General features: G+C 34.0%; 2 pseudogenes; both read left to right on the top strand.

Annotated features, from left to right (window-relative positions):
• The first annotated feature begins 244 nt into the window (after positions 1-244).
• LOC140954553 (uncharacterized) lies at positions 245-8,637 on the top strand (annotated as a pseudogene).
• Positions 3,569-4,639, top strand: LOC140954520 (uncharacterized; annotated as a pseudogene).
• Positions 8,638-14,195: the final 5,558 nt, after the last annotated feature.

Raw genomic sequence — 14,195 nt, 5'->3', positions numbered from 1 at the left:
GATTTTTGATAGAATGGCGACTCCACTAGGAAGGTACTATTTTTGACAATATTGGACTAACGAATCTTTTTGTATTTGATGTGTTTAAGTTTTTATGTTTTGTCTTATTTTGTAAATTTTTTTTTCCATGCATTGTATAGAATTGTCTCATGCATCACATATTTTTATTTTTAAAAACACACACAGGCTTCTAGGTTAGGTGGGGAACTAGCAATCTGCCCTATGACTATTGGCCACGGTTCAGATGAGTGAAACACCCAACTCATATCTGAGTGTCTGCTTGGCAATGGTGGGTATACATGCCTTAACCATTTCTCGCAAAACCCCTACACTATATTTACGAAGATCGGCATTAGGCAGATGTGAGACCCTTTTGAGACCAGGTAGAAAACCTACCCATGTTTACATAATGAATAGGACCTGTCCTTAGGTTGTATGTGTTATCTTTATTTGCATTAGGGCAAACCCTTTTTGAAGCATCTTGAACTCAAGACTTATGGGTGACACAATGACCATTACTCATAAAATTTTCATTGTATAGTTTGGGCAAGAATCAAGATTCTTGTTTCATAATGCAAGAGTTACGATCATGTGTTACCCCTCGAAGGGCGAGTTCATCATATAAATTTCATGCATACACCAGGATGAAAAGTAAGTTGATTAGTACTTAAAAGTGCATTCTCATTAAGGCTTTATATCATCATATTGCACTTAAAGTATCATTAAATTCCTTAACTTAAGCATGTTTTATAGTAACAAGTCTTATAATATAAGATAGCTTTAGTTTATGGTAAATGCTCATTTTAAATGCAGGTTTATCCCACAACTCAAAGGATTGATTGTTGTGATTAACTATTGAAAGTAAAGAGACAAAGAGAGGACTAAGCTTAGAGAAGAGATGCTGATTCAATTCAAATTAGAACTCTATTCAGCTATTGGATCATAACTGGAGTTGTAGACCTTGGATTTAGGTTTGGTTTATCTTTATGGAAAGCTAAGACATAGACCTAAAACTTTCATGAAGAGTCCAAAATTCAAATCTTAGCATAAAAAAAGACATCTGAATCTATCCTGTAGCCCAGACACTGTTCAGTGTTCAACCCATATCTCGAGTTTTAGAAGTCCAAATGAGCTTTTTTTGTTGTTGAAAATCGAAGACAATTTCCCATACCTTTCATGAGGACTATGTGCTCAAATTAAGATGTTAGCAATGACATTTTTTCCAACCAACAATGTCAATAACCAACCAACAATGTCAATAACTAGCCACCAAGTCAATTGTTAGCCACCAAGTAAATGGTTGGTCATCTAATTAATAGTTCTGAATTTTAGCCAATAAAAGGAGGCATTTTCTATGTAGTTAGGTATCTTGGTTTTTAGATCAATACCATATTCTTGCTTTCTTTCTTTGTATTTTCGTAATGTTTAAGTTTTGCTTTCATTAATCTCTTGTTTGTGCTTTTCATCATAACAACGTTCTTATCTAGTTTATTTATGTTTCTCTTCTTCACAATGTTTAGCTAAGTTTATCATGTCAAGGTGAAAAGGTTTCACTATTGGTGTTAGAATATGTATATTATAAACTCAACATGGACTTCAATTTTTATATCCAAGAAAGTTTGTTATTAACATGTCTTATTTTTTTTATCTTAATAACTCTCAATACCTTGCTTGTTAAATGGTTAATCTAGATTTATGTTGTATAACACTTGGTACAATAAACACTTGATTCTTCATAGTCTTTAGCCACGATTGTTGTTATTACAAGAACTTGATTTGTTGTTAACATAGGTTAGCATCATGAATACCTGACAATATTTACAAGTATGGTGTTACTTAGATAAGATGATTAATATGATCATGTTAATAATTTATAATGAGCTAATAATGATAAATCATTCGATTGGAAAATCATTTGTGTGTGGTTACCAGTTGAGTAATAAAAATAGTTTATATTATACTTATTTGAAATACCATTAGTGGTCCTTTAACCTTGACAATTATTTTATTCTTATTTAATCTTTTCATCATTATCATATCTCAAAGTTCTCTTCAACATCAATATCATTTTATTATTTGTAATTTATACAGTTCACCTCCTTGTGGTTCGACCCCGGTCTTACAGGGTTATTTAATACTTTGACACACCTGTACTTAGGATAAGACATCAAACTCCTTAATTGTGTCAAGTTTTTGGCGTCGTTGCTGAGGAGGTAAGTTATTGTATAAATTATATATTTTCTTTTATTTGTTTTTTCTAATTTTAGTTTCTTTTCTTTTCTTTTTCTTTCCTTTTGCACTTGCATGAGAGTTTGGACAAGCATATTAAGTGGTATACTTTCTAGAAAATCCTCACCTTCTTCAGAAAACATGGCCAAAGAAGATAACCAGTTAATTCATAATGAGAATAATAAAAATAATCGTGTTAGAACACTTATGGATCATATGAATCCAATAAAAACAAGTGCACCATCATGTATAATTTTTTCTCTTATGCATCTCATTTTAATTTGAAGCTAGCTATTATTCAACTTTTACCCACTTTTCATGGCATAGATCTAGAAAATCCATACTTATATTTGAGAGAATTTGAAGAAGTTTGTAACACCTATAATGACTTAAATTGTAGCATGAACACCATCAGGTTAAAAGCTTTTTCATTTTTCATTAAAAGATAAAGCTAAAACATGGCTACAAAATCTTAGGTCAGGATCCATTCATGCTTGGGATGAAATGCAACAATATTTTTTAAAGAAAATTTCCCCTTCTCATAGAACAAACTCTTTCAAAATACAAATCACCACTTTCACCTAAAAACCAGGAGAAACATTTTACTAGTGTTGGGATAGATATAAAGACTTACTTAATACCTGTCCTCATCATGGTTTTGAAACATGGAGATTGATTGTATATTTTTATGAAGGGTTAACACCTAAAAATAGGTAAATGGTGGAATTGATGTGCAATGGAACTTTTGAAGATAAAGACCCTGATGAAGCAATGGAGTACCTAGACTTGCTAGCTAAAATGCTCAAAATTGGGACACTACAAGCACTTATGAGGCACTAGGTAAAACTCAACCTCATACATCTAGTGGAGGTATGTACAACCTTAGGGAAGATCATGACCTTCAAGCCAAATTTTCATCTTTAGCTATAAAAGTCGAGACACTGAAATTGAAAAGAGTGGTTAATTAAAATCTACTCAAGAAAATATGTGCCAAATTTGTGAAACTAATGAACACTCAACCAATGATTGTCCAACTTTACCTTGTTTTAAGGAATGTCTCCATGAACAAGCCAATGATTTAAACAGTTTCCAAAGGCCAAGTCATAATCCATGCTCATAATCGTACAAACCTGGTTAAAGAAATCATCCAAATTTCAGTTGGAAGAATGGTAACAATAATGCATAAACCTCACAGCCACCATTTCAAGCACACCATAATTTTTAAAATTCTCATGGATATGCACCTCCTTATGCTCCCCCTCTTAGAAGAAATCTTGAGAAAACTTTGCATGCATTCATTGAAAAGTAAGAGACAATCAACACTCAAAATGCTCTAACTATGGCTGATTTGAAAGATACTCTTGCAAAGTTCATATATGCTCTTAGTTTTTAGGAGAAAGGTAAGTTTTCATCTCAACCACAACAAAATCTTAAAGGGAAATATAATTCAAGTGTGGGTAGCTCTAGAAGTCAACATATGAATCAAGTCAAATCAATCACTACTCTCCGTAGTGGTAAGGTTATTGAAAAACCTATTCTTAAACCTTGTGAGAAAGATGATGAGTTAATCTCTGAGGGTAAGGAAAGGGTTGAACCTGAACATTGAAAGGAAAAAACTAATTCCCCACCAGCATTTCCATTTCCTTATGCCATAACCAAACAAAGAAAAGTCCATCACAATTTCAAAATCTTTGAAACTTTCAAACAGGTAAGGATCAATATACCTTTGATGGATGTTATTAAACATGTACCTTCTTATGCTAAATTTTTGAAAGACTTGTGCACTGTGAAGAGAAAATTGAATGTGAAAAAGAAAGCTTTTTTAGTCGAACAAGTAAGTTCCATTCTTCAAAACAATAAAGCTTTGAAATCAAAAGAGCTTTACTTGATCTTGGATCTAGTGTGAATTTACTTTCATATTTGGTTTTTCAAAGTCTTAATCTAGGTGAGTTAAAACCAACTTCTATAACTCTTTTACTTGCTGATAGATCTGTAAAAATGCCTAGAGGAATAGTTGAAGATGTGTTAGTATAAGTTGATAAATTCACTTATCCTGTGGATTTTATTGTCTTGAATACACAACCTGTTAGAGCATGTAATTCAATTCCAGTTATTTTAGGACGTCCATTTCTTGCAACTTCTAATGCATTGATTAATTGTAGGAATGGAATGATGAAGTTATCTTTGGAACATGACATTGGAGATGAATGTTTTTAACATTTGCAAGCAACCTGGAGATGATAATGATTTACAAGAAGTGGACTCTATTGAAAAATTAGTTCATAATCAATTTGAGAATACTGCGAGTGAAACTGAGTTTGATGAATCTGAAGATTTGCAAATGATTTATTTTCAGGAAGAATCAAAGGTAAATAGTTGGAGACCAAAAATTGAGGAATTGCCACCATGATCAATTGAGTCCATACCTTCAAGTGCTCAACCACTAAAACCTAATTTGAAGTCGTTACCATTTAATCTCAAATACTTATTTTTTAGAGAAAATAAAACTTTTCTGGTAATAATTTCTTCTAAACTTAATGCTCATCAAGAAGGTAAGTTATTACAGACTCTGAAAATGCACAAAAATACATTAGGATGGACCATAGCTGATATAAAAAGGAATTAATCATTTGATTTGCACTCTAGAGAAATGCTTCATAGGCTTAATTTTAATATGAAAGAAGTAGTAAGGAATGAAGTCATTAAGCTTCTAGATAATTGAATCATTTATCTTATTTCTGACAGCAAATGGGTAAGCCCTACCCAAGTTGTACCTAAAATGTCTGGAGTTAATGTGATAACAAATGAGAAAAATGAGTTAATTCCAACAAGGACTATTACTGGTTGGCACATGTGCATTGATTATAAAAAACTTAATTCAGTGACTAGAAAAGATAATTTTCCTTTACCTTCCATGGATCAAATTTTAGAAAGAGTCATGAATTTTATTATTTTTTATATGGTTATTCAGGTTACAACCAAACTGAAATTGCATTTGAAGATCAAAAGAAAACTACTTTTACATGTCCATTTGGTAAGTTTGCATACCGAAGGATGCCTTTTGGATTATGTAATACACCAGCCATATTTCAAAGATGCATGCTTAATATATTTAGTGATATGGTTGAACGTTTTCTTAAAATTTTTATGGATGACTTTTCTGTTTTTGGTGATTCATTTGATGATTGTTTAACTAACTTGGAAAAGGTTTTGAACATGTGTGAAGAGAAGAATCTTGTATTGAAATGGGAAAAATGTCATTTTATGGTAACAAACAGCACTGTACTTGGTCACATTATTTCATCAATAGGAATTGAGGTTGACAAATCTAAAATGGAGTTAATTGCTAACTCGCCAACATCAAAATCTATTAAAGATGTTAGATAGGGTTTCTTAGGACATGCTGGTTTTTATAGAAGGTTTATCAAAGATTTTAGTGTAATATCTAAGCCATTATGTAACCTTCTAACAAATGATAATGTTTTTGAATAGACTGAACATGGTGAAAAAGCCTTTGTTAAACTTAAAAACTTGCTTGCTTTTGCTTCTATCATTCAACCTCTTGATTGGTCATTACCTTTTGAAATAATGTGTGATGCTAGTGATTATGTCGTGGGTGTTGTTTTAGGACAAAGAAAAGATAAGAAACCCTATATGATTTACTATGCAAGTAAAACTTTAAATAGTGCTCAAATGAATTACACTACCACTGAAAAAGAATTACTTGCAGTAGTATTTGCATTGAAAAATTCAGATCTTATCTTGTTGGCTCTCTTGTTGTTATTTTTAGCAATCATGCATCATTGAAATTTCTTTCTAAGAAGGATTCTAAGACTAAATTGGTGCGGTTGATTTTGTTACTTCAAGAAGTCGATATCATAATCAAGGACAAGAAACGCACCAAAAATGTTATTGCGGATCATTTGTCAAGATTGACAATAAATTCTACATCTGACATCACACAAATCAATGATTACTTTCATGATGAATCTTTACTTTCATGATGAATCTTTACTTTTTATTTCTACAATGCCTTAGTTTGCTAACATTTTCAATTTTCTTGCAATAAGAGATTTGCCAGCTCATTTGAGTACCTAAAACAAAAGAAAGTTTTTGAACAAAGTGAATAACTTTTATTGGTATGACCCTTACTTATTCAAATACTATCCTGATCAAATATTTTAAAGATGTATTCCCGATAATGAGGGAAGTAGTGTTATTAAATTTTGTCATTCTAAGGCATGTGGGGGTCATTTCTCATCAAAGAAGACAACTGCAAAAATCTTACAATGTGGATTTTATTGGCTCGCTATGTTTAAGAACACGTATGCATTCTGCAAAACTTATGAAAATTGTCAAAAGTTAGAATTTATTTCAAAACATCACATGATGCCTTTAAATCCTATTCTTGTCATTGAAATCTTTAACTGTTGGGGTATAGATTTTATGGGTCCATTTCCTCCATCATTTTGTTTTATGTACATCTTAGTCGTAGTATACTATGTTTCAAAATGGATAGAGGTAATTCCAAGTCATAACAATGATTACAAAACAATGATCAAGTTTTTGAAAAAAAATATTTTGAGTCGATTTGGAATCCCTCGGGCCATGATAAGTGATGGTGGAACACATTTCTACAACAAGTCATTTGAGTCTTTAATGAAGAAATATGGAATCACACACAAAGTTGCCACCCCTTATCACCCTCAAACAAGTGGACAAGTAGAACTTGCTAATAGGGAGATCAAACCAATCTTGAAAAAAACAGTGAACCCTAATCGGAAGGATTGGTCTTTAAGACTTAATGATGCATTTTGGGCTTATCGAACTACTTTTAGAAAATCATTAGGTATGTCAACTTATAGGCTGGTTTATGGAAACCTTGTCACTTGCTTGTGGAATTTGAACATAAAGCTTATTGGGCTACTAAAGCTTTCAATTCAAACATTGGTGATGCTAGCCAACTACGTAAGTTACAAATAAATAAGCTTGAGAAAATAAGAAATGATGCATATGAAAATTCAAAAATTCATAAAGCAAGAATCAAAGAGTTTCATGATAAGAGAATCTTGAGAAAAACTTTTGATGTTGGTAAAAAAGTTTTGCTTTATAATACTTGACTCCATTTATTTCTTAGATAGCTAAGATCAAGATGGAACGGTCCATTTATTATGAAACATGTGTATCCCTATAGGGCTTTTTATGTTGAGAATCCAATGAATGACAATGTTTTTAAGGTAAATGGACATCGTTTGAAAGCTTACTTTGATAATTTTCCTAGTGAAAATGAATCCATTGGTTTGAATGATCTTGTATATAAAGGTTGATTATTTTGTTTTTCTCACATTGTTTTTGTGTTTCTTTTTGGTGTGACTCTTGTTTTACTAGTCTTTCGCCAACTCCAATCAAATGGCGGATAATGGTACACCATGACTCTTAAGTTGGTTCTTTTAGTTTCCCATGAAAAACTGATATTTGTGTATATATTTATTCAATTTCTTGTTCCTTCTCTTTTCTTTGCATCTATTTTCTACTTCTCATCTAAAAAATAAACACCACTCTTGAAAAATTGAAAAAAATATTTTCCCGCTTTGCCTCAAAATGCAATTACAAAAATATTTCGTGTTAGGTGTGAAAGATTAAGGTTGTTAATGAACCATGGAATTCCTGAAGATATTTGATGGATGATTGAAGGAAAGGTCTGATTATCAGGTGAGTCTTCCAATACGTTTATTTCATAAATGCCTGGGACAGGTAAAAGCACTTTTGCAAAGAAACGTGTGCAAAATGAACGAAAGTCTGTCACTAAAGTACCAAATGGCTTGCAATGCACAATGTCGTTCTTTAAAAATGGTATTTATAAATTGTGAAGATAAAATACAATTCATTAAGGATGGAATGAGTAAGGAGTCTTTAGATAATCTTCTATTAACTCTTGACACACATCCTAGTGGAGATGTCCATCATACAATTCATGATTTATGGCCCCATTTTCATAAAAAAAAAAAAAAAAACATGATTGACTTAGTATTGGGAATCTGACTAAAAAAGACCTTGTTTGTCAGTTTTTAAGAAACCTGGATGGGAAGCTTATGCCTAACCCATAAAAGGCGTTTAAGCCATTCTTGGACGTAAAAGCAAGGGAAGATTCATTTAGTGTATGGATGAGGCAACCTTGGGTTAATAAGGAGAGTGTCAACAGCTTTATTTTTAGGCAACAGTCAAGTTTTGGGTGCCATTCCTTTAGCTTTGGCCAAAATGGACATCATTGGAAAAAAAATTAGAGAGGAACTACAGGTCTCTACAATGTCTAAACAACTATCTGTAATGTTTGATCATGCTGACGCCTTCATTGCCTTACTAGGTGGTCTGGGCACATTAGAAAAGACATTTCTTATTTTCTCTTAGGCCCAGCTGAACATTCACCATAAATCTATAGGTTTGCTAAATGTTAATGGTTTTTATAATAATTTACTGTCTTTTCTTGATCATGTTGTGGAACAATAATTTTGAACATTTTCATCACGAAAAATCCTCATTTCTACTGCTACTACTAAGCAATTAATTGATGAACTACAATCTTTTATCCCTGTAGTTGATTCCTCTACGAGTCGAATCAATTGGTCAATCACAGAATGCCGTAAAAAGCTTAGATTGGATTTAAGCCTTAGTTTGTAAAAAATTATGTCTTTTGATTTTATTAATAGCATATTATTTGTGTTTTGTTCTTTCTTATATTTGTTTCAGTGTATTTCAGGTTTGTCAGTAATCGTTGTTTCAGGTGATGTATTTTATACTCTATCTTCATACCAAAACGAGACATTATCCTCAATGTCTCGTTTTGGTATGAAGATAGAGTATAGAATACATCACCTGAAACAACGACTACTGACAAACCTGAAATACACTGAAACAAATATAAGAAAGAACAAAACACAAATAATATGCTATTAATAAAATCAAAAGACATAAGTTTTTACAAACTAAGGCTTAAATCCAATCTATATATATATATATCAACCAAAACGAGACATTATAGTTATATATATATATATATATATATATATAACTATTATGCTATTATTAAAACCATTTGATAGAATTGTTGTTGTTGGGATAGCAAAGTAAGGAGGAATTATATTGACTCTTAAGACGCATCTTAGCAGTCATTTTCTAATAGTTATTTGTAACAAGGTCTATCATAACACTTCTTGAAATATTCAGGTTTATAAACTCTCGCATTGTTATCACTTTATTCTACTCATATGCTCATTTAACAAATATTCTTTTTGATCAAATGTAAGAATTATAAAGATCAAAAAGAGCAAGACAAGCTTGCAGTACAAGTTGGAAACCAGCAGAAACATTTCATGCACCAGCAAGGAGAACAGACTCCCTTAAACAAATCATAGCAAATACAAAAGACGAGTTCAGGGGAACATTCTCCCTAGTACAAGCTAGCTTGAGAAAAGGGGATAAGATCCCAAAAACAAAAGCATGAACAACCTATGCTGGGCAAAATAGAAAACAAATAGCCTAGAGGAACATGCTCCCATTAGGCTAGACAAGTAGCAAAGTACAACTAATCAGCAAAATAACATCAAGACAGCCTGTACCATTGTCTTCAAAGCAATTCAACCGAAGATCCATAACATGGCTCATCGAGTCTCATCTGCTCAACAGCCCACCAGTAAGGCCACAAGCATTTCAACAAAGGCAACAAAAGGCAAAAGGCAAAATGCAACAAGCCAGCAATGAAGGCTAGCAGTCAAGACCAACAGAGGAAACAAGAGGCACAACCCAAACCAGCAATAAACTACACCAGCTATAATACAGAACTATGAAGGCAACAACAACATACAATATAAGTAAAGCCCATATTGGACACAAGGGTAATACCTTGGCCAATTAATTACAAGTGCATAATGTTTTAAAGGAAGAAGAGGGGGTGCTGCCCTGAGTCCTGGAGTCAGTTGAAGAGGAGGTTTTGGATCCACTCATTCCTGATGGCATCCTTGGTCATCCAAAGTTGGCAGCAGCTTTGCTTCTTGTCAAGTATTGCCTCCTTAAAGGGAATGCTACAGCATCTTCAAAGCAATCTTCAGATACATGAACAATCTGAGGAGATCCAGGGGATCCTGGTTGTGAAGCCAACTTTGCTCTCTTATGAACATAACGACCTGGACTCTTGTCTATGGCCACAATTACCTTAGCAGCCATTGGGTTAATCCTTGGGTCATCATGGGGTTCCTCATTAGTTGACCATTTTTCAACAGTTTCAGAGTCCACTGGGGGATTAGGGCATCCAGAGGGAGAAGTGGGTGTTGGGGAATGCTTTTTGCGCTTATGGCTGAAAGCTGAGTTACATACTGAAGTGGAGTGCCCTAGTGTTTTGCACTGTTTGCAAAATTTGGATAGAGATTCGTATATCACTGCTTGTGTTTTAGAAACACCATTTGGAAGAGTGATATCAATCGATGATGGTAATTCAACAAGTAAATCAATCTCAATCAACACTCGAGCATAGGAAAGCCAAGTCATAGAGGATGTTGGAGAATCAGAATGTACTGGTTTCCCAATCACACTGGCTAGTTTAGAAAGACATAGTGGTGACCAGCACTGAAAGGGAATGTTAGGGAAACGAACCCAAACTAGCATCTTAACCATGTCAGAAATGTCAAAATCAAAATAGTCAGGCATAGGTTTCAATATTAATAACTGACCATAAACAGAGTAAGGCCCTCCATTTAGCACTTCTGTCATATCCGATTCGGATGCAAATTTAAAAATGAGCCAACCAGAGTCATGTATAAAGAAGTTGACATTACATTTCCAGGCATAAGTAACATATTTGGATAAGGACGAATAACCAAGAAATTTTCCAGCTATGAACCCAATTAGACTACACTACCACAATCCTTTGTGGTCACCCAAATCAGTTTCAAGGAATTTGCAGGAAGATGTAGCAGTGTAATAAGAGAAATGCACTAAGGGAGAAAGCGATGGAATGGTGGTATCTGTATGATGTTGTGATGGGGAGGGACCAGGGTTCCCTGAAGAGGCTTTACCTTGTGATGGGGGAGTCGGCGAAGGAGTAGTCCCAACCATCTGCCCATTGTTAGGGTTACCAGCGCCAAACCGTGAGTTCAGGGAATCAATCTCAGCAGGGGGACCACAACGTGGTCTAGTAGAGACAGGGGAAGTTTAAGGTATGTCACATGGCTTAGTGGAAGATGATGGAGGAGCAGTTGGAGGTAATGATGGAGATCCCTTTTCCATGCTTTGTCACCTATGGCATCTACACGATTGGAATGAACAACACCTGTAAGAGTAATTATAGTTCGTGGAGGGCCTAAAGGGGGTGAGGTGGACCTTAAAGGACTAGAGGAGTGTTGACCACAAGGAGATACACTTCGGTTCATTTAACAAATATTCTTAAACCTTCATTTTCACATACACACTTTAACATATGATTGTGGGTTGCACATTGGATTATTATATTATTTATGTTTTTTTTTTAAAGGTAACAACTAAGGGAAATGGATAGAATAAAAAAAAAATTGATAATAAAATGAATAAATAAAAAAGTAGATAAGTTTGGTTTCGTAGCCTCCTTAACTTAAGCAATTAAGTTCGAAGGGGTGTTTTAACACCTAGTACCCTAAAGTCAATTGACTTGAGAGCTATTGGCCTAGTGCTTGTTACATGGGTTGAGGAGAAAGCTTAAAGGAATCAAATATTGCACTATCTACATTTTAGTATCTATAACCCGAGTTCTTAAGCTCGAAGGGGTGTCTCAACACCTAATGCCCTAAGACAAACTGGTCTAGGAGTCATTAGCTTAAAGCTCATTACATGAGTTAGGGATGCGTTGTGTTTCAAGTTATCAAAATAATAACAATAATAATAATAGTCCCAATCCAAGGAAGTTAACCTTAAACATTAGAACAAAATTTTGACTTCTTCTAAGAAAAGCCCCATAGCTATGTTTTGATATATTAAGCACAAAATAAAGGTTTATTAATATCTTGTTTAGGAAGTATGAAGCATATATATAAATTTAATGAGAGTTTGTTTGTTTAGATAGATTAATGAAAGTTGAATGATGAATGCCTTGCTTTTGAATGTCGCAAATTGTTTTAACGCGTTAATTACTAGGGACTAGTAATAAGCTGGTTAGGGGTGTGATTAGTACTTAAAAGTGTATTTTTATTAAGGTTTTATATCATCATATTGCACCTAAAGTATCATTAAATTCCCTAACTTAAGCATGTTTTATAGTAACAAGTGTTATAATATAAGATAGCTTTAGTTTATGGTAAATGCTCATTTATTACTTTGACACTCCTGCACTTGGGATAAGACATCAAACTCTTTGATCGTATCATAGGTTCCCCCTTATAAGCTCTGCTACACTTGATTAGACTGAGAAAAGATTAAAAATGAAGAAACTAGTCCAAAAGAGGCTTATTGTTAAAAGAAAATTGAGAGCTTCAAAGGTGAGTAGCTAGACTCACAAATATGCTTGAACAAGTGTTGAGCAATAAATGGAAAGGTAATGTTTGCACAATCTTTTAAGGGAACATTGTTAGTCTACGTCCCACACACAAGAAAACATAATTTACTCTTCTCCTCAACACTCCATTAGTAAAGGCCATAAACATTGAAGTGGCATCGCCTCTCTTTCATCTCAATCGTGAGCAGCAATAGCGTCTTCTATCATCAATTAAAGATGATCTTATTTTTGGTTTAGTTACACTGTTAATTATTCATTCCCTCTACATCTTCCAATAGCACCCAATAGTTTTCAGCCTTCCGTGCCATGTGCATTAGCCTTCTTTGAAGTCACCCCCATCGCAAGCTTCATTCTCGCCCCGTAGCACAAGATGTTGATCTGAAAAAAATAGAAGGAAACATAGAACTTCAACGTAGCAGAACTCTCTCCATATAAATCGGTTTGTGGCTTTGCAAGTGGGGAATGCAAGAGGAGAGTTAATAGTTTCATACACTACAAAACTTTCTCTCATCAACAAGAACACCAAAACACAGTAGTAGAGAGAAGAGCCAAACTCGATCTACAAAAAATGAGTAGATATAGAACTTCAACGTAGTAGAGCTCTCTCTACAGAGATATATTTGTGGAACTATCATTGAGAATACAAGAGGAGATGTAGTAGTTTCATATGCAATGAAACTTTCTCTCACTAGTTTCAGCATCGAAACACTGTAGTAGGCAGAAGAGCTAGACTCGGTCTGAAAAACATGAGTATACCTTGAACTTCAACATAGCAGACCTCTCTCTACAAAAATTTGTTTGTGGCTCTACAAGTGGGGAATCCAAGAAGGGATGCATTAATTTTAGATCATCTATAATTTTCTTCTATTAGCGTTAGCATTAAAAGATAGAAGTAGGAAGAAAAGACATGCTTAGACTGAAAAAACATGAAGGGGATTGAAACTTCAATATAGTAGAACTCCCTTTACAAGTGTCCATTTTCCACACCAACAATGAAGAATCAAAGAGGAGACAAGAGGAGTTTTAAATTCATCATATCCCCCAACAAAGATAACGTGTGATTTCACATGTCGGTAGTGGCGGTGCTTCATGTGTTCGGGTGGTGCTATGATTACCTATCTACTGAAAAGTTTCGAACAATCCTCAAACAACAACCACAACATTAAAAGACTGACATGATGTTGTGAAGATTGTCAAAAGAATTGAACAAGCTATGAAGAGGGGAAAGATTGAAGGTTCTGTCATGGATTCCAGAATAATAATAAGAGATGAATCTGAAGATAACTTTAAGGGTGGAAAACCTTATTTATGTGGTCTAGTAAGGTCTCACTGTAGCATCAACTGCTCAAATGTCTTTGCCAAGATTTACATCTCTCTACCACTTAAGTTTGTCGACCAACATCTACCAGATTCCAAACTTGTTGCCTTGACTCCGTTAAATCCCATGCAA

The sequence above is a fragment of the Populus alba genome, chromosome 14 (assembly GCF_005239225.2).
Source record: "Populus alba chromosome 14, ASM523922v2, whole genome shotgun sequence".
In the NCBI taxonomy this organism is placed as follows: Eukaryota; Viridiplantae; Streptophyta; class Magnoliopsida; order Malpighiales; family Salicaceae; genus Populus; species Populus alba.
This window is presented reverse-complemented; position numbering and strand designations above follow the sequence as displayed.